Below are 22715 nucleotides of genomic sequence, written 5' to 3'. Positions count from 1 at the left end.
TATCATCTTCCACCCCCGGCCTTATATTTTGTCATTACCTTTCCGTTCCCAGTTACCTGGATTCAAAATCTCAGTCATCTTTTACTATTATTATTATTATTTTTTTAAAGATTTATTTATTTATTTAATTTCCCCCCCTCCCCTGGTTGTCTGTTCTTGGTGTCTATTTGCTGCGTCTTGTTTCTTTGTCTGCTTTTTTGTTTCTTTGTCTGCTTCTGTTGTCGTCAGCGGCACGGGAAGTGTGGGCGGCGCCATTCCTGGGCAGGCTGCTCTCTCTTTTCACGCTGGGCGGCTCTCCTCACAGGCGCACTCCTTGCGCGTGGGGGCTTCCCTACGCGGGGGATACCCCGCGTGGCAGGGCACCCCTTGCGCGTGGGGCTTCCCCACGCGGGGGACACCACTGCGTGGCATAGCACTCCCTGCGCGCATCAGCACCGCGCATGGCCAGCCCCACACGGGTCAAGGAGGCCCGGGGTTTGAACCGCGGACCTCCCATATGGTAGACGGACGCCCTAACCACTGGGCCAAAGTCCGTTTCCCACTATTATTTTTTTATTGTCCCAACCAATCCTTAAGAAACTATTGTTCCCATAATTCAACATCCAATATGCTCAAGAGACTTGAATCTCTGGACTGGTCATTTGCCGGCTGGGCCCTGAGCCTCAGCAGAGTTGCAACCTACTTTCTGATTCATTGGACTTACCCAGGTCAGCTAACAGGAAGGTGAAAAAGGTCAACCACCACTTCAGGGAACCGAGTTTGCCTACAACTGCGAGCAGGCAAATCACATCTATCAACCATGTGGCATCTAAGCCCCTTTCGATATAGAGGTGGAGTGGACATCACCATCCCTGGGTCCACAGAATGGAGGAATAAAATATGAATTAGAGTAGACTTACTGGTATTCTAGTATAGAACTATTGTGACTAGTAATGGAAGAAATAGTAACACTGATGTGGAGAAAGTAGACACCATAGTTGCTGAGGGCAGGGAGAGGGAAGAAAAGATGTGATATGGGGGCATTTTCAGGACTTGGAGTTGTCCTGGGTGGTACTGCAGGGACAGATGCTGGACAATTTATGTCCTGCCATGGCCCACTGGATGGACTGGGGGAGAGTGTAAACCATCATCCATGTGGTGCAGCAGTGCTCCAAAATGTATTCACCAAATATAATGAATGTCCCACGATGATGAAAGAAGTTGTTGATGGGGGAGGAGTGGGGTGAGGGGTGGGGGGTATGTGGGGACCTCATATTTTTTAATGTAACTTTTTTTGTGATCTATATCTTCAAAAAATACAATTAAAATAAATGAATTTTTAAAAAAAGAATGTATTCCCTAGTGTTTTCCAAAGAGTGATAGCCCACCATCTGCATAAAAATACGTGAGGACTTTTTTAGAATGCAGGATTGCTAACTATCATCATGTCCCCAGGGTGGGGCTTCACAATCTCCACTTTCAACAAGCTCCTGAGATAATTTTGATATGCAACAAATTCTGAGGACTACTGGGCTGTTGTGTATGTAGGTATCTATCTGTATACAAATGTACATGCATATGTATATCTATCATATGCCAGATTCAATGTAAAAAATAGCAAAAGAGCATAATGATTAATAGTTATATGAAATCAGTGGATGAAACAATAAAAATATCTTGTGTTATTCCAGGTCCTTTGAGTTTTCATATAAATGTTAGAAATGACTTGTTGGTATGTATTTTTTAAGACTTGCAGGAATTTTTATTGATACTACTTTTAATCTATAGATTCAGTTTGGTGAGAATAACTATGTTAGTATTGAGTCTTCCAAACTATGAACATAGTATATCTTTCCATTTGTTCAAATCTTATTTAATTTTTCTCAGCAATGTTTTGTAGCTGCATTGTGCAGATCTTGGTTACTTTTTATTAGAATTATTCTAGGCATTTTATGTTTCTACTGGGTTGCTGTAAATGTGATTTTTTAAGTTTCATTTTCCAGTTGCTGTTAGTAGATAAGAATCTAATTGACATACCTATATTAACCTGGTATCCTATGACATTGGCAAATTAACTAAGTAGTTTTAACTAGTAAGAATTTCCTGTAGTTGTCAACATAAGCAGTCATATCATTTAAATAGTATCCCTGTTACTTGTAAGGGAAAACAAACACAAGCACAATAAAATAAAGGAAAAAACACACAAAAAACGTGCAAAAATATACTTTTTAACAAGTCAATTTTATTGATACATATTAATAAAGCGTAAATCCATTCAAAGTGTACAATGATATTAGGTATAATCGCATAGTTGTGAATCACTTTAATCAAAATTACAACATTTTCATTTTTCTAATAATAATAAACAAAAACAAGACAAACAAAAACCATTCACCTCTCAATCCTTCTATGCTTCCCCTGCTGTACAGAGCTGCTATTCTGTTTCCATCTCTCTAGTTTATTTGTATTTATATTTTGTAAAAGCAGCCTTATATGTGCAATATCACCAATATTCACATTTCACATATAGGGCCCATGTTCATTTTTTACTTTTCCTGCTAGTAATATATATGGCCTTAGAATTTCCCTTTCAATCACTGTCATACCCATATAAAAGCTCTGCTGGTTACAAACACTATAATGTGCTTTCAGCATTTCTATTCACTTCCAAAGATTTACAAACAACCTTTTTACCAATTCTGTACAGATTAACCCTCATCTTTCCATTCTATACCATCATTCTGTTTTCTGGTGACCTATATTTTAATTATTAATTCCATGAGTTTACATAATATATTTAATTCATAACAGTACAATAATACAGTATTTGTCTTTTTGTGTCTGGTTTGCTTTACTCAACATAATGTCCTCCAGGTTCACCCTTATCATATGGTTTATGACTCATTTTTTCTAATAGCTGCAAAATATTCCATCGTGTGTATACACCACAATTTTTTATCCATTCATCGGTTGTTTCCATATTTTGGCAGTTGTGAATAATGTCACTATGAATGTTGGTGTGCAGATGTCTGTTTTTGCCACTGATCTCAATTCTGGGTATATACCTAGTAGTGGTATTGCAAGGTCACATAATAGATCTATAGCTAACTTCCTTAGGAATGGCCAAACAGACTTCCACAGAGGCTGTACCTTTCTTCATACCCACCAGCAGTGAATAAATGTTTCTATCTCTCCACGTGGAGATGTATGTTTGTGTCACTGTTCTCAGTGCTTCTGCGTATATACCTGCTAATGGTATTGCTGCATCACAGGGTAAATCTATATTCAACTTCCTTAGGAATTGTCAAACAGCCCTCCACAGTGTCTGTACCATTCTACATCCCCACCAACAGTGAATAAGTGTTCGTATCTGTTCACATCCTCTCCAACACTTGTAGTTTCCCAGCTTTTTAATAGTGGCCATTCTAATAAGTGTGAAATGATATCACATTATAATTTTGATTTGCATTTCCCAAATCATTAGTGATGTTGAACATTTTTTTCATGTGTCTTTTCACCATTTGTATTTCTTCTTTGTACAAATGTCTGTTCTAGTCTTTTGCCCATTTTTTAAATGGGTAGTTTATCTTTCTATTGTTGAGTTGTAGTATCTCTTTATAGATCTTGGATATTAAACCCTTATTGGAGAAAGCAGATGTTGCTCAAGTGATTGAGCTCCTGCTTACCACATGGGAGGTCCATGTTCAGTTCCTGGTGCCTCCTAAAGATGGTGGAGCAAGCTGACTCAACAAGGAGAGACACAACAAAAGCAGGGAGGACACGTTCCCAGCGCCTCTTAAAGAGGATGAACAAGACAGTGAACTGATGGGACCTGGCAAGCTGATGCAACAAGAAACACAGAAAGATAACACAATGAGAGACACAATAAAGCAAGGAACCGAAATGGCTCAAGCGATAGGTGCCTACTTTCCATATCGGAGGTCCCACCTTCAATTTCCGGTGCCTTCTAAAGAAACAAGGAAGCCAAACAGACAGAGCAAGTGCAAATAGTGGGGGTGGGGTGGGGTGGGGAGAAATAAATAAAAAGTAAGTAAATAAATAAAAATGCTTTATTTAAAAAACCCTTATCAGGTATGTGATTTACAAATATTTTCTCCCTTTGAGTCTGCTGCCTTTTCACCATTTTGACAAAGTCCTTTAAGATGCAAAAGTGTTTTAATTTTGAGGAGGTTCCATTTATCTATTTTTTCTTCTGTGGCTTTTGCTTTGGGTGTAAGGATTAAGAAACTACTCTCTACCACAAGACCTTGAAGATGATTTGCTAAGAGTTTTATGATTGTCCTTCTATATTTAGGTCCTTGATCCATTTTGAGTATAATTTTTGTATAAGGTGTGAGATAGGGGTCCTCTTTCTTTTGGATATGGCTATCCAGTTCTCCCAGCACTATTTCTTGAATAGACTGTTCTGGCCTAGCTAAGAGGGCTTGACAGATTTGTGAAAAATCACTTGAGTGTAGATGTGAGGGTCTATTTCTGAGTTCTCTATTCAGTTACATTGGTCGGTCTGCTGTTTCAGTACCATGTTGTTTTTACCACTCTAGCTAAGTAATATGCTTTAAAGTCCATAAGTGAGAGTCCTCCAACTTCATTCTTTTTTTGGCTATTTGGGGCCCCTTACCCTTCTAAATAAATTTGGTAATTGTTTTTTCCATTTCTGCAAAAAAAGGCTGTAGGAGTTTTATTGGGATTGCATTGAATGTGTAAATCAGTTTGGGTAGAATAGACATCAGAACGATATTTAGTCTTACAGTCCATGAACACAGCATGTCCTTCCATTTATTTAGGCCTTCTTTGGTTTCTTTTAGCAATGTTTTGTGGTTTTCTTAATATAGGTCTTTTATGTCATTGGTTAACTTTATTCCTATAGCTAGTCGCTATTATAAATGGATTTTTTTTTCTGATTTCATCCGCAGATTGCTCATAAGAAGTATATAGAAACGCTGTTGATTTTTGCATTTGATCTTGTATCCCTCCACTTTGCTGAACTTGTCAATTACTTCTAGTAGCTTTGTTGTGGATTTTTCATATCATCAGTGAATAGTGAAAGGTTTACTTCATCCTTCCCTATTTGGGTGCCTTCTATTTCTTTATCTAGCCTAATTGCTCTAATTAGATCTTTTAGCACAGGATTGAATAACAGTGGTAACAATGGGCATCCTTGTCTTGTTCCTGATTTTAGGAGGGAAGCTTTCAGTCTTTCACCATTGAGTACAATGCTAGCTGTACATTTTTCATACATGCACTTTACCATATTGGGAAAGCTTCCTTCTATTCTTATCTTTTGGGGTGTTTTTATCAAGAAAGGTTGCTGTATTTTTTCAAACACCTTTTCTACATCAATTGAGAAGATCATGTGATTTTTCTTCCTCAATTTATTAATGAGGTTTATTACACTAATTGATTTTCCTGTGTTGAACCACCCTTGCATATCTGGGATAAAACCCACTTGATTATGGTGTATAATTTTTTTAATGTGCTTTCAGATTCGGTTTGCAAGTACTGTATTGAGGATGTATGCATCTATATTGATTAGAGATATTTGTCTGTAATTTTCTTTTTTTGTAGTATTTTTATCTGGTTTTGGTATTAGGGTGACATTGGCTTCATAGAATGAGTTTGGTAGCATTCTTTCCTGTTCAATTTTTTGGAAGAGGTTTAGCAAGATTGTTTTTAGATTGTATTTAAATGATGGTAGAATTCACCTTTGAAGCCACCTCATCCTGGGCTTCCATCTTTGAGAAGTTTTTGGTGACTGTTTCAATCTCTTCACCTGTGATTGGTTTGTTGAGATCTTCTATTTCTTCTAGGGTCAGTGTAGGTAGTTCGGGTGTTTCTAGGCATTTGTTGATCTTGTCTGCATAGTCTAATTTTTTGACAAATGTGTTTGTAGTATCCTTTTATGATCTCTCATTTCTGTGGGGTCAATGGTAAATGTCCCCCCCCCGCCTTATTTCTGATTTTATTTGTGTCCTCTCCCTTTTTTTCTTTATCAGTCTAGCTAACGGTTTGTTGATTTTGTTGATCTTCTCAAAAAACCAACTTTTGGTTTTGTTGATTCTCTCTATTGTTGTTTTGTTGTTGTTGTTATTCTCAATTTCATTTATTTCTGTTCTGATCTTTTCTTTCCTTTGACTAAGTTTGGGATTAATGTATTGTATTTTTTTCTAGTTCCTCCAGGTGAGCAATTAGATCTTCAATTTAAGTTCATTCTTTTTTTTATATCTTTTTTTTATTGACTTTGTAATAATATTACATTAAAAAAATATATATATATATGAGGTCCCATTCAACCCCACCACCCCCACCCCACCTCTCCCGCCCCCCCCCCAGCAACACTCATTCCCATCATCATGACACATCCATTGCATTTGGTAAGTACATCTTTGGGCACCTCTGCACCTCAATGTGGTATATACACACAATGGAATACTACTCGGCTGTAAGAACAAACACACTACAAACACATGTGATAACATGGATGAATCTTGAGAACCTTATGTTGAGTGAAGCAACCCAGACATTGAAGGACAAATACTACATGACCTCAATGATATGAAATAACCAAGCTGCCCTAGATAGCAAGAGACTGAACGATAGGCATTCTTCTTTTTTAATGTAAGTGCTGAGGGTTATAAATTTCCCACTCACCATAGCCTTTGCAGTATCCTGTAGGTTTTGCTATGTTGTGTTCTCATTTTCACTCATTTCAAGGTATTTACTGAATTCTCTTAACAATTTCTCCTTTCACTGAGAGTATGTTGTTTAATCTCCATATACTTATGAATTTTCCCTTTTTCCACCCATTATTGATTTCCAGCTTTATTCTGTTATGCTCAGAGAAAGAGTTTTGTATAATTTCAATCTTTTAAAATTTATTAAGACCTGTCTTGTGACCCAATGTATGGTCTATCCTGGAGAAGAATCCATGAGCACTTGAAAAGAATATATATCCTGCTGGTTTATGGTGCAATGCTCTATAAGTGTCTGTTAGGTCTAGTTCACTATCATATAATACAAGCTCTGTTTCTTTAATTATTCTTTGTTCAGATGTTCTATCTAATACTGAGAGTAGTGAATTGATGTCTCCAACTATTATTGTAGAGAACTCTATTTCTCCCTTCAGTTTTCTCAATGTGTGCCTCATGTATCTTGGGGTATCCAGGTGTGTGTATAAATATGTATTATTGTTGCTTCTTCTGGGTGAATTGCCCATTTTAATAATATATAATAACCTTCTTCATCCCTTATAACAATTTTGCATTTAAGATATAATTTGTCCAATATTAGTATCACTACTCCAGCTCTTTTTTGGTTACTACGTGTGTGGGATATATTTTTCCAACCTTTCACTTTCAACCTTGTATTAGTCAGCCAAAAGGGTGCTGATGCAAAGTACCAGAAACTGGTTGGTTTTTATAAAGGGTATTTATTTGGGGTAGGAGCTTACAGATACCAGGTCATAAAGCATAAGTTACTTCCCTCACCAAAGTCTATTTGGAGCAAGATTGCTGCCAACGTCTGGGAGGGTTCAGGCTTCCTGGACTCCTATATTCCTGGGGCTTGCTTTACTCTGGCTTCAAGGTTCCTTCCTTCGTGGGACTGGCTTCTCTTTCCTCTGCATGCTGACTTCCCAGGGCTTCAGCTTAAGTCTTCAGCATCAATCTCCAGCATCAAAACTCCAACATTAAAAGCCCTCAACTCTGTCCTTTGCCATGCCTTTTATCTGTGAATCCCCACCCACAAAGGGGCAGGGACTCCAATGCCCTAATGATGTGGCCCAATTATAGCCCTAATCGTAACTCAATCAGGCCCAGGTACAGATCAGATTACAAACATAATCCAATATCTATTTTTGGAATTCATAACCAAATAGAGCTGCCACAAGCCTGGTTGTTTCCTTACACCTGAGGTGAGTCTCTTGTAGACAGCACATATATGACTCATAGTTTTTTCCTCCATTCAATTAGACTCTTTTGATTTGGGTGTTTAAGCCATTAACATTTAATATTATTACTCTAATGGCATTACTTACTTCTCCATTTTGTTCTTTGGCTTTCAGTTGTCATATATTATTATTGTCTTTTTACCCTTTAATTTGTCCCTCCTAATAATCTACATTTCTATACTCTTCTCCAAGTCTCTCATTTGTTTTTTTTCTTTTCAGGCTGTAGTGCTCCCTTTCATATCTCTTGTAATTCTGGTCCTTTGGTAACATTCTCTTTTTGTTTGTCTGTGAAGACTTTAAACTCACTCTCATTTTTGAAGGACAGTTTTGTCAGATTCAGAATTCTTGGCAGGCAGTTTTTCCTACTCAATACCTTAAATACATCATACAACTTTCTTCTCACTTCCGTTGTTTTTGATGAGAGGTTGGCACTTAATATTATTAAGGTTCCCTTTTCTGTGATGCTCTGCTTTTCTCTTGCTGCTTTCAGAATCCTGTCTTTGCCTCTGATATTTGTCATTATGAATAGTAGATGTCTCAGTGTAGGTCTATTCTGCAGTGGGGGGGGGGGGGGTGGGAAGGAAAGGGGAGAGAGATAAGTAAAATAAATCTAAAAAATAAAGAAAGTGACCAACAACTTTGATAAAGACACAGATGTCCTATTCTCTCTCTCTAATTCTCACAGATACCTGAGAATCTGCTTGTTTTCCTTTTTTTTCCCTCAATAAATGAAGATATGTGGTCAACCTAGCATGGGGTGTTTCTTTTTCTTTCTTTTTTCTTTTTGTTGCTGTTTCTTGTCTCCTCATTGTCTTTAGGCACCTAAGGAATATATTTCCAGCTGACTCATTCTCTTCAAGCCTTTATAAGGGGATTCATTCTCCTTCATTCTCCTGTCCATTTTTAGGATCTGTCAGCTCTGTTGAAAACTTTGCCATCTTGTGCTGTGACAATATGGGTCACAAACAAACATTCCCTGACCAATATGGGTTATTATTTTTTCTCTTTAAAAGATGCTTATATGTTCCATCCATCCCTCTGAGATTTCTGTCAGATCTGCTGAAGGAAAAATTTTGGGCAACTCACTTTCAGGGAGGGGAATATGACTGATTAGTGTGGAAAATATTACCATAAGGAGGGGTCACTGAGATCAGACATTAATATGATAAAGTTACAGATGTCTCAGCTTCTCTCTCAGTTCTCACAAATAGCAGGGCATCTGTTACTTCCCCTGAGAGATCTGACACCCACTTTAATAGATGGAGATGTGTGTGACTCTCAGACTAATGTCTTTTCACTTATCTCTTCTCATTTCCTCATTTTTAGACGTCAAAGGATAAATCTCCATCTGACTTATTCCCATCCTACTCTCTACAAAGTGCCCATTATTCTGTCCATTTATATGCCCTGCCAACTCCTTGAAAATGCTGTCCTCTTAACCTGTGACCACATACAATTTTTATCTTGGGAGCAAAATGGGTAGTGCTTTCCCCACCCGCTATTAGAGAAATTGTGGGTTTAAAGAACAATCATGCATGAAAAACAGGATTCTCATATACCACTCCACAACTAACACCTTGCATTGGTGTGGAACATTTGTTTCAATAGATTATAGCACACTTTTATAATTGTACTATTATTTAAAGTCCATGGTTTAACTTACTGTTTTCTGTTTGTGTAGTGTAGTTCCAAGTCCTTTACTCATTTTTAAATTAGGTTGTCTTTTCCTTCTTGTATTGTAGCAGTCTTTTATTTATGAATACTAGACACATCAGACATATGATTTACAATTATTTCCTCTCATTTTGTAGGTTGAATTTTAACTTTCTTGCTAATGTTCTTTGATGCACAGAAGTTTTCATTTTAATAATGTCCAATTTATTTATTGTTCCTTTTGTTGCTCATACTTTTGTTATCATACCTAAGACTTCATTGCCAAATCCAAGGTCATGAGGATTTGCCCCTATGTTTTTTTTCCTATGTTTTTTATATATATTGTGATGTAGAGAGCCTCACTTCATTCTTTGCATGTGGATTTCCAGTTTTCTCCTGTACCGTTTGTTGATGAGACTATTCTTTCCCCATGAATGGACTTGACACCCTTATGAAAAACCAATTTGCCATAGATGTGTGGGTTTATTTTCAATTGTACACTTTAAAAGGGTGAGCCATATGGCATGTGAATTAAATCTCATTAAATGTGTTATTAAAAACAGCACACAAGTATAAAAGTGAACTTGAGTAATCAGACAAGACAATTTACTCTAAGTAAATAAAATAGTGTAACGGTTTCCCAATAATAGGAAAATATATAAGGAATAGCATGGAAACCATAGACATATTTACGTATAAAAAGCTTTTTAATAATATATCATGAAGTTGATATTTCAAATCAAAAAAGAAAGACTATGTCTTTCAATAAATTTTCTCATTGTTTAACATTATGCTGACTTGGGAACCAGGCAATATATGGCTCCCAGACCTGGGTCTCTCAACCCAAGGAGAAACAGTTAACCTCCAATATCCCATCCTTATTAAAAGTGCTGTTAATGAGTCTCCACCGATGCATGACAGGACATGGGCACCATGTAACATAAGTTTGTAATAACCAGCCTCATTATCTAAGAATTAGGAATATAGGCTAGAATTCCAGCTCTGGCATTTACTAGGTGTGTAATCATAGGAAGTTTTTCTGAGTCTCGGTTTCCTCATCTGTCAAGTGGGATCAGTGATACTTAATTGTGGCTGCAGATCCTTTGATGGAAGACTACTCACAGTAACTACTTACGATGTTTTTGCAAGGTCTTCCCTCAAGGGGCACTGAGTATTTGAACTGACTCAGGTCTGGTAATTGAGATAGGAACCTAGACCATCTGCTGACTCATACCAAGCCTTGGTTGCTAGATGTAGGGTTTTGGGTAATCCAAATCAAGTAAAAAAATAAGTAGGCCACCATTCCATTGTTCCCTTAGTAATGCTGGTATGAGTCAAAGTAGGCTAACTGCCATACCAAATATGTCCTAAATCTCAGAGTTTTAAAAAACTGAAATTTATTTCTCACTTTGATACAATTTCAATGCAGGTGGGATAAGGTAGGTTCTACTCTACAGATTTCATTCCGTGACCGAAGAGCTCTACCTCTTCAACATGTGACTTCCATTATTGCCCTGGGTCTCTTCATCTATTTGGTAGAAAAGGTAGATCGAGGGCTCATGGGAGATTATGCTGGCATTTTCATATGGGTGAAACCTGACATTGGAAAACACAACTTATGCCCACATTCCATTGTTCAGACATCAGTAAACAGCAAAACAGTCTGAGAAAGACAGTCCAGATATGAACCTGAGAGGAAAATGCAACAAAATTTGGTAAAAGCACATCGATGCCTCTGCTATAGTTCACAGGATCAATTAACTACTGACAGAAATTTTTTTCAAATCAGACTGGTCTGTCTATCACAATATTCTCAGGGCATATTAAGGTAATCAGGCTTTCCCTGCCTTTGGTGATTAAATGCAGCTTCTTGGTTTATCCCACCCTGGGATCCTGGCTTGGCTACTGAAATCAGAGTCAAGCCCAACATCCTCAGCCTCAGAATACTGGTCATTATAAGATTTTAAAAGATGTTTGGACTCCACTTGCTTGTAGATTCTTTCCTCCACATCATGCTAAGGGATCTTTGGCATACCAACTTTGTTTAGTGAGCCTTCAGGTGGTCATATTTCAAGGCGTCTCAGCCACAGCATGTTGACAGAGTGGAGAGGGGGCCTGCGGCAGCAATCCAGACATGGGTAAGGAATTGAAGACAGTTGTTCCCTCCTTCCATGTGCCTTCAGGCAGATTGTTATGGGTCTTCAATTAAGGCAGGGACTCCTTCACCAATACAGGGGAAGAGGAGTTAACTTGGCTAGTAAGAAAAACCCAGTAAAGTTGAAAGTGGGGGTACTATGAGCCAGAGTTTCATTTTCCGTTTTCCTCAACCCAGCTTTCTCTTCTTCCTAGATCCTTGCACTGCTCATTCTTCAAGGTCCAGTTCTGATCACATAGCATCTGAGACCACTCCAGCTGGAAGTGATCCCTTTTACATCTATCACTGATGCCCAGCACATAGGCCCTGCACCTTTCTTGTGCCTTTTAATAAAGTCCGGCCTGCCGCTTTCTCCTTTCTTGTGTATGAATTTGTAGGGAGGATGTGGTGGTTCAGGTTGTATATACCCCAGAAAAAGATATTCTAAACTTAATCCATTCTTGTGTGAGTGAACCCATTGTAAGCAGGACCTTTTGATGAGGTTATTTCAATTAAGGTGTGGCCCAGCTCAGTCAGGATGGATCTGAATTCTATTACTGGAGTCCTTTATAAGTGAATGAAATACAGACACAGGGAGAGAAAGTCACAGAAGCAAGAAGCTGAAACTAATGGAAACTGGAAAAGAAGAGAGAGACCAGGAGATGCTGCCATGTAATAAGCTAAGGGCCAAGTGTTGAAAACTGAGGCATAGTGGCATAGTGACATAGTGGTCTCACAAAGAGAGACTTGCTGTTTCCATGGCTATGCTTTTAACATAGGAATGCAGCAATTAAGCCTTTCAAGTCAACAGGATAGAGCTGTCCCGGGCAGGGAGAAATATGAGCAAACACACTTTGTAGTTTGAAAGGAATACTGAATCTTTGTACTCTGAGATAAGTTCTTTAATTTACGAGTATTGTTAATGTGTAGTGTAGAGATAACAAGCAGTGTAGAGATAACTGTTAGCTCTACACTGCTTGTTATCTCGATAGTTTGAGTATATATAATGCCACATTTGGAAAATAAATTGTCTGAGAAGTCTCTACTGGCAAACCCCCTGATCCCAGCTCTCTCTCTTTCTCTCTCTCTTTGTTTCACTCTCTTTCTCTCTTTCTTTCATTCCCGATACACTTTGGGCCCAAGTCTCCAACAACTGGTGCCCAACGTGGAGCCTGAAGAAGTGAGTTTTCCAAATCAGTATCGGGAACCATGGAAAAGACCTCGTTGAGGGTCAAGTGAGACATCCAAAGCAGAGTGACTCGAGTCTTCAAGATTAAGTAAGTAACATTTCTGCAAAGTCATCAGGATAATGGGTAATCAAATGGGACATGTGGAAGCATATTCGCAAGTGTTAAAAACTTTATTGAAAGTTAATGGGGTGCCTGTAAAAAGCTATGAATTACTAGAATTGTTTGTTTTAATACAAAAGCATTGTTGCTGGCTTCAGCCTCAGGGGCATAATGTTTTAAATTTGAAACAGTGGGGACAGGTAATGAACCCTTTACAAAGAGCATATCAAAAAAGGGAATTCATTTCATTATCAGTATGGGCCTTATGCCACCAGATAGTGACAGTCTTAGATCCTTTACAGTCTGAAGGAGAGAAAGATGAATTTACTATATTTTCTAGCCCATAAGTAAATCTGAAATGAAAGAAAGTAACTTGGAACAAGAACAGGAGCTTGAGGCGAATGGGGAACTGTCAGGTTTTTTCCCTCATCCTGATATTAACCCTTTCATCAACAAAAGCTCAGTGAAGTGTCCTAAAGAAATATCTTCTGTGTATCCAGTACAACCCTCTGCACCTACTGAATTGCCTTCTGTTACTAAGCCTAAGTTAGAAATGTTTTCAGATGTTGCAGATGCTTTGCCTTATGATACACAATTATTATCTGCTTTCCCAGTAACATTATGTGGGATACTACCAGATACAAATAATCCGCAAGGGGATGTTGAGTTTCATCCTGAGCCAATACCTTTTAAACTATTGAAAGATTTAAAACAGGCAAAAATAACACATAAAGTCCTTGTTATTGTAATCAGGCTTATAAGAAAACTCTCTGTTAAAGTGTTAACTAAGATAAGGAAACTATTCTGGCAGCAACTCTGCAAACCCCCTGCTATCTACATGACAACGTAGCTGTGGGCTAGTGGGGGTTAATATAGTTAAGCCACTGGAAAAAGAGAAAAACATGGCAACATTAGTGTTCTGTTTTGTTTCCTTGCTAATTCTGATTGGGCCTATTTAACCAAGATAATAAAATTAGTACAAAATTTTTATCAAGGTGTGAAAAGGAATTTTCAATTTTAAATCCATAGTTTACTCCTGAACTTCAAGTCTCAGTATAGTCTTACAGAGTAGTAATCCAAAAATGTGTGTTAACGGTCTGTCTAAACTGCTAAATAAGAGCTTAGCTACATTTATGCTTCTCAAGTTATCTTAACTGATTGCTGATAACTAATAAAAATGTTTCCAAGCACAAGCTTCCATGTTACAGGCAACATGGATTCCAGAAGAAATCTTAAAAAGTAAAATCTAAAATGTGATGTAACGGAGAACTTAAAAACAGCTATACCAAGAAAGTAAGAATTGTAAGTCAATTGTAAACTGTATGTTTCTGTTAATGTGTTGTAATTGTTTTGTGTTTGCCTGTTCAATGTCAGTGTGTATTTTGATACCTCCAGATGGTGATATAAATTAATGAATAAAAAAATTTTTAAAGAGCTCTAGTCAAATGGCCAAATATTAAATAAGTGCTTATATTAATACATAAGTTTAAATGTTAATAAGATTTCTACAATGACAAAAATTGTAAGTCTTAACAAAATTACTGTCTTTTCATTAAAAAAAATAACCTAGATTGAAATGAATAGTTTATTTTCCTCACATACAGAATAAAATGAAGGATGTAAAACTTAAATGAATATTAAAGAAGGTTAAAAGTTTGTGGGAATGCTGACTGAAATTTAATACGTTTTTTCAAAAAGGTGTGTTTTGCCCTAAAATAGGATGGCTAATTTTCGTAAACTCATGGGACTTAAATGCATGTGGCGAATTGTAGAAGATATTGTGGTAATTTTAAGTAAGAGAATGTGTTCTGTGAAAATAAAATTTGTCTTAAAGTAATATAATTATAGTCTATATGGTTATAAATAATTATAAGAAGTTTAATGAAGCATTATTTAAATTAAAGTGTTTAGAGGGAAGTGGACTTGGCCCAGCAGTTAGGGCATCTGTCTACCACATGGGAGGTCCGTGGTTCAAACCCTGGGCCTCCTTGACCTGTGTGGAGCTGGCCCAATTGCAGTGCTGATGTGTGCAAGGAGTGCTGTGCCACGCAGGGGTGCCCCCCATGTAGGGGAGCCCCATGCACAAGGAGTGCTCCCCATAAGGAGAGCCGCCCAGCGTGAAAGAAAAGTTCAGCCTGCCTAGAAATGGCGCCATGCACACAGAGAGCTGACACAAGATGATGCAACAAGAAGAAACACAGATTACCATGTCGCTGACAACAACAGAAGTGGACAAAGAAGAGCACTCAGCAAATAGACACAGAGAACAGACAACTGGGGCAGGGGGATGAGGAGGGGAGAGAAATAAAATAAATAAATAAATCTTTATAAAAAAATAAAATGTTTAAATGGCTAATTCCAAAAAGTCATTATTAAACAAAACCTGAATTAATAATAATAATAATAAAAGGTAATTTTATGATAGGAAAACTTGTCGACGGCCAGCCTCCCCTGCCAACTTGCTTCTAGGAGACTGTTTTTGGTATTGCACGCTACTAAGTTTTTAAAGTAAAGAAAAGTTCATTATTTTAACAAGCTTGTTTAGTGTTGATGGTATTATATGTTGTAAAATATTTGCCTGGTAACTTATGTATGTGGGATGTATAGAATGTGTTTTTATTATTAAGAAAACAGAAAATAATTTTGTCCTAAAATAAAATAATTGGTTACTAAGAAAAGGTAAAATGTGGGATTAAACCTGAATAAATACAGAAAGTGTAAAAAGTTCATGAAAAAAGAATTTTTATGGTTAAAATTAAATAAAATTTGATGGGTCTGTCTATAAAGTTTTAAAAAGTTTAGTATCAAGTAGTATACTAATGCAAAGTTAAATTTTGTTCTTTCTCAAAGTATCTCTAATCATTAGTCTGTTTTAATAAAAGTTTATGAAAAGTTTTTATCCTGAATAATCAGTATACAAAGAAAGTCTGTTTTATCAAAATAGCTTCTTGTGCTTTAGCCTCATCATTTTCCCTGTGTTCCAAGAAGGAAAGGTCTTATCTCTTTAAAGGAACATAACGTTCTAACCTGCTTTCTCAAAATCAAATCCTGAAAAGTAGCTTTGTATTCCAAACAATTTACAAGAGATTAGTTCTTTTACCTTGAAGGAAAAATTAAAGTAATAGTTGAGTTCATTTAATATGTTATAAGTTGAATGGAAGGTGTTTAAAAGTGTTATAAAATTAACAGGTTTTTTTTTCTTTAACCCTCTGTTAATTAAAGTTGTATGAGTAAAAGGTTCATATGAATGCTTAACAGTGTATAAATTTACCAATATTTCAGCATAATATTAAACAGAAGTACAATGTGGTTAATTATGGTTTTAATTATTATAAAAGGGTATGTGTCACAGAAACAATCTCATCATAAATTAAAGTAACAACACTGTAGTATGCAACAATCCCAAATACTGCTAGTTTGTTGCAAGAAGTTAATGTCCAGCTGTGTCGCTATCACTTTGTTTTAAAACTTGCTAAGACTTTCTTTAGTGTCTTCTTAGACAGGTCAAGCCAGCCTGCATTCCTCTATCTGTGGAAAACCCAACAATGGACTTTTGCAGTGCTTTTCCAGGCTATGTGCATACCCAACCATCTCTCCTGGCATGGTGATAAAATCTGGCTGCGTAGAAAAAATCTGTGGCTGAAACCCTACTGATGACATTACGTTAACCAGTAATCCTTTTTTTCAGAATTTAAAGAAACATCAGAGACAATAGTATCTTATCTTAAGAGCCTGAACTAGGCAAACAATTGGGACAGGCTGCAAAGTCCCTGCTGCTCTACCAAATTCTTAAATGTTGTTTGGTTAGGTAAGATAAAACTATACTTTCTGTAATTGATAAAGTACAATGTTTTTTTCTCATGTTAATAAAATTTGTAATATTGTTAAAATACTAAAAATCTTTCATCCCTCATTTAGCTCAAATATTAAAACCATTGAATGTATTAATTGGGAAAAGTCCTTCACGGAAGTAGGAAAACCTCCAGCAAGCTGCTTTAAATAAGAATAAAAGGAAGGTAAATTGTGGACATTAACTTAGCCTATGAATTGAATGTGGCAAGCACTAATTGGCTTTGGGTGGGATTTGTGGCAAAGGCAAAATTCTAAACAAGTACCCCTTGGGTTTTAATCACAATTCTGGAAGGAGGCCAAAAGTGCAATATAAAAAAGCAATTGTGTGCAGCTAGGAGGTCCTGCTAAAAGTGAAAGATTTAACCGAATAGTGTCTAGTCACTCTGAAGACTGCCATCCCTATCCAGGGGTGGATTGCAAATAGTAAAAGCAAGACAGAAATGATGGACTGTTGTAAATCACCCTCAGATCTATGAAAAGACATCTGGGATACCTGCTAGTAGTAACAGGTGACTGTCTGTCATGTCCCTACTCACCCCACTAACATCCCTTTTAAGACTGTTGTCGCAGATGCCTTTGTGAAGACCCAGGGCCCTACCACTGAAACCTGAGAAAAGGCAAAGTGGATCTACTGAAAAGGCAAACATCGTGAGTACCAAACCTTGTGGTGCCTAGCCCAGCAGTTCAGGCTGCCTGTTACTCGCCTACAGCTCATACACATCTAGTATAACTTCCTTCATGCTTACTCCAATGACTGTGACATCAGATCCCTTCTGCTCTTGAGAACAATGAGCCCTCAGATGCACAATTCAAACCCTCTGGGGAGTAATACAACATAAAACCACGGGAACTGTATTCATTACTTTACAAAAACAAAAAGGGGGGAAAGTGGAAATATGGCCGGAGGTTAAAATACTTCACTGAGACCTGTGGCAATTGCTTCCATGCATCACATTAACTTTACAAATCCTGGAACTGTGAACTTGCAGCTTGTGTCTGCCTATGGACTTTGGGCCTGCGTGCCCTCTCCTTATGCTATTGTGGCAGGAACTGTTAACATTACAAAGGAAAATGGATACCGGCCCCTTGGGCTAATGACACTCATAATCATAACCTACAAAAGAATTTGTGGAAACTATTTCTTGGAATTGCCCCTACTTATGAATGGTTGGGAAATATAAATAAGACGAAACAGTATTTGACCCTTAACCAAACATATCATTTTAAAGCCTGTGTTGGAGATCCATTTGTTTTCATAACTGATAAAATAACTATTAAGAATGACCCATTATTTTATGAAAATGCTGCCATGTATACATGTGTGTTGCAGAAAGTGTGTTGCAGGATGGAGAAACAATAGCGATGGCCAGAAGAAGAAAAGGCATCTGGATACCTGTGAGAATGATGCGGATTTGGCAGTCGTCTCCTGAAAGTCAGTTATTGCTACACTTGGCACAAGAATTCTTGAAACTGACTAGATGCTTTATTGTCCTGCTTATTATAAGCATTGCGGGACTGATTGGAATCATTACAGCTATTGCTACTGCTATGGTAGCTTTACATGAATGTACAAGCACAACAATATGTACATGATTGGCATAAAAATATTAGTGATTTGTGGCATAGCCAAGAGCACATTGATGAACAGTTAAATAATTGGGTTAATGATTTGAAATCAGCTGTTTCATATATTGGAGATCAATTATATAGTTTAAACTTGTTAAGAGGATTGAAATGTGATTGGAATGAAAGCAACTTTTGTATTACTCCTCTTGCTGATAATTTATCCAATATAGAATGGAAAAAAATTAAGAATCATTTGCTAGGCCATAATATCTCTCTGGAAATAATTAATTACAAAGAAAAATATTAGAAATATCTCATAATCAAATTCATGTAGCAAATGATAAGGATATTTTCTCAGATATGATTTTACATATTACAAAATTTAACCCAGTTAATTGGTGGAAATCACTGCATTTCTTGTTAGAAATAGGACTAATCATATTTGTTCTGTTGCTCATGATTTTCACCTGTGCCGGACAGTGCTTTCGAAGAAAATTGCAAAGCGTAACAGCCATGGGATATGCGAATAATCTGGTGCTAGAAAAAGCACTTCAATAACTTCCCCTAGTCGAAGAGCTTGGCCAGTAGTCAATGACGGGTAAGACTCTCGAAAGGAGGGCAACCTAAGACAGGCACGGTCACCTCAACTAAAACAAAAAGGGGGAAATGTTGGAAACTGAGGCATAGTGGTCTCACAAAGAGAGACGTGCTGTTTCCATGGCTATGCTTTTAACATAGGAATGCAGCAATTAAGCCTTTCAAGTCAACAGGATAGAGCTGTCCGGGGCAGGGAGAAATATGAGCAAACACACTTTGTAGTTTGAAAGGAATACTGAATCTTTGTACTCTGAGATAAGTTATTTAATTTATGAGTATTGTTAATGTGTAGTTACACTTCTTGTTATCTGGATAGTTTGAGTATATATAATGCCACATGTAGAAAATAAAGCTGTCTGAGAAGTCTCTACTCGCAACCCCCCTGATCCGAGCTCTCTCTTTCTTTCTCTCTTTGTTTCACTCTCTTTATCTCTTTCTTTCATTCCTGATGCCCTTTGGGCCCAAGTCTCCAACAACCAAGGATCACTAACAGCCATTCCCAGAATGCCCCAATCTTCAGGGATTATGGCAGTTTGATGTTATTTTATGAACCCCCCCAAAAAAGAAAGATTATGTTTGTGAACTGGTCTGTTCCTCTGGGTGTGATACCCTTTGAATACACTAGATTTAGCTGACATGTCTTGACTAAATTACCTGTTAAGTTTAAGGCTTTGATTACACCAGGTCAGTAGGGCATGGCTCAGTGTTGAGTCTCCACCCCCTTGGTGGGCTGATATAAACAGATACTCACGAAATAGGAGAGAACTTGGTCATTTCAGTCCTACCATATGACAGAAAGCAGAAGGCTCAAACAACTAAAGTCCCAGGAAGAGAGACAAATGCTAGGCCATCCTACAGCTGTCAATGGAAGAAGCTGGACCTTATAGAACCTTACCAGGAGGAAGGAATGAGAGACCAGGCAGAGACTGCCTGCCATTTTGCTTCAACACATGGCAACATACTTTGGTGAGAAAGCAGCCTTGAGTTGTACTCTTTAGGGCCTTGTGACTGTAAGCTTTCACCCCAAATAAATACTTTTTATGAAAACCAAAAGATTTCTGGTACTTTGCTTCAGCTCCCCTTTGGCTGATTTATACAGGGAGATAGGATCGCCTTGATGATGCCTCGATTTGGATTTTCTCATAGCCTCAAAATGATGATCAAATAAACTCTCATTGTTTAAACCAAACAATTGCATGTTATTTCCTTGAGAAATCCAGGAAAATGAAACAAGGTTATCTCTTTAGGACTTTAGGTGATAGGGGTAGCAAAATGTTTCCACTCTTGTTCTGCTTTAGTGGCTCATCTTTAGAAATCTTAGAGACTCAAGAGTTATTTCATGATTGGCTCACAGCTATAACTTCTTTCTGCCCACACAAAGTTTGGCAGAAATTCCTCCTTTGCTTACTCTGCTTTCATATAGTCAGAGACAACCTTAACATCATTTTTTTAATTTTTAAAAAATTTTTAAATTGATTTTGTAAAAATATTACATTAAAAAAATATGAGGTCCCATTCAACCCCACCACCCCCACCGCACCCCTCCTCTCCCCAGCAACACTCACTTCCGTCATCATGACACATCCATTGCATTTGGTAAGTACATCTCTGGGTATCTCTGCACCTCATGGTCATTGGTCCACATCATGGCCCACACTCTCCCCCATTCCATCCAGTGAGCCCTGGGAGGATTTACAATGTCCGGTGATTGCCCCTGAAGCACCATCCAGGGCAACTCCAAGTCCCAAAGGCGCCTCCACATCTCACCTCTTCCTGCCATTCCCCATACCCATCAGCCACAATGTCCACTTTTCCCACTCCAATGCCACCTTTTCTCTGTGGTCCTTGGATTGGTTGTGTCCGTTGCACCTCTAAGTCAAGAGGAGGCTCAGATTCCATATGGTTACTGGATGCAATCCTCCTGCTTTCAGTTGTAGGCACTCTAGGCTCCATGGTGTGGTGGTTGTCCTTCTTCAACTCCATCTTAGCTGAGTGAGGTGAGTCCAGTAAATCAGATTGTAGGAGCTGGAGTCTGTTGAGGCTCAGGGCCTGGCTATCATATTGTCAGTAAAAAGATTCAATCCCCTAAATATATCTTAAACCCCAATACCAACTACAATTCCAGTAAAGTAGCATGATAGTCTTATGAAAAGAGATCCCCTCTGGGTCCAGTTTCATCACGCAGAAACACCAGCTCCAAAGAAGGGCCATCTGACATGGCAGTGAACCCTATCTGCCATGACCATAGAACCCGTGGGTCCCTTTAGCCCTCAAAGGAACCAATACCTGGGGATTGTATCTACTTTATCTGTCTCTTAGACTCTGCTCAGTTGTGCATAAGGGCAATCCTTCTGACAGCCTCCAGACTCTTTTTTTTTTTAGAGACTCATAGCCATATAAACTCATTTCTCCTTTCTATTTCCCCCTTACATTAGATCAAACAGCATTTTAAAGTCATATTATTCTATGTAGACAGGGATATTCTACTGATCCGCATCGAACCTTCAATTCAAGGTCATTTTCCAGTTGCATTATCAGTTGTTAGTTGATAGTGATCCCTTGGTGCCAGGGAGGCATCCCCGGGTGTCATGTCCCACGCTGGGGGGAAGCCATTGCATTTAGATGCTGAGTTAGGCTTCGAGACTGGCCACATTTGAGTAACATGAAGGCTGTCAGGAGGAAATTCCCAGACACAGTGCTGCTCTAGGCCTTGTTCTTATTTCAGGCATATAGGCTCACAAGCATAGTCATTAGTATCAGGGGCTCACTGTTGGACCCTCATTCCTTCTCGGTCCTTGCTGCTGCACTTGGGGGACTGCCGCTGTTCCCCTAGGGACCACGGCACAGCACCCCCGGCCAGGGACCCAGTACCCCCCCAGCTTTAGTTTTTAATTGTTGCCACTGTGAGTATATCCAAACATTACCATGCACCCTGGACATATGCCCTGTATAGCTCCCTGTCAGCCATATATCCCCTGTCAATAGTATCCTATACCAGTATTCCTCCACTACCATACCTTAACATCATTTTGATGGAGTAATTGAAAGAGGATATTGACCCTCGACTTGGTATGAAGGTGGCAAAAGATGTTGTATTTTGAGCAGTTTCATAACTGAAATTTTACTTAATGAAACAGAATTAAAAGACTATTCTTTTTTCCTTTTCCTCATTCCTTCAATTTAATCCAATACCATCAGTTAAGGGAAGAGCAAGGTCTTGTCAGAAGATAGGGAAGAGTTGTGGTGACCTGAGCAGGCTGAGGAAGATATCTATGCTGGAAGAGTGGCTCACTGTAGGGACACAGAGCCTATGAAAGGTGAAGAGGGTGTCCAGACTACGGGGAGCTAGGTGAGGGGTTTTAAGATTCTGAAAATTTTATATAGAGATGGTGTGTGGCAGACTGGAGCAGAGTTTCAGAGTCTGAACAGGTTAAAAAGCTTGTCCATGGAGTGAGAAGCCTAGAGCAAAGTTGTCAGAGTTTGACAATGTGAGGAAAGTGCCTGCATGGAAGGGGAGCATGTCAAAAACACACAGAAGTCAGTTTGAAAAGGCACTGACAGACCAAATTTGTGATGTGAACATCAAAATAAATAATGGTAGAACAGAATATAGCCCATTGAGTCAAGAAAGTAAAATATGAGTCAGTACATAAAAAAATAAACATTTCCATAGTATTAA

General features: G+C 38.1%; 1 long non-coding RNA gene across 1 annotated transcript; it reads left to right on the top strand.

Moving 5' to 3' along the window:
- Nucleotides 1–13107: 13107 nt before the first annotated feature.
- LOC131277195 (uncharacterized) lies at nucleotides 13108–19413 on the top strand. The gene is made up of 3 exons (XR_011647987.1): nucleotides 13108–14323; nucleotides 14926–17521; nucleotides 18204–19413. It is a non-coding gene; the product is annotated as an uncharacterized lncRNA (long non-coding RNA).
- The last annotated feature ends 3302 nt before the right edge of the window (nucleotides 19414–22715 follow it).

The sequence above is a fragment of the Dasypus novemcinctus genome, chromosome X (genome assembly GCF_030445035.2).
Source record: "Dasypus novemcinctus isolate mDasNov1 chromosome X, mDasNov1.1.hap2, whole genome shotgun sequence".
NCBI classification, from domain to species: domain Eukaryota; kingdom Metazoa; phylum Chordata; class Mammalia; order Cingulata; family Dasypodidae; genus Dasypus; species Dasypus novemcinctus.
This window is presented reverse-complemented; position numbering and strand designations above follow the sequence as displayed.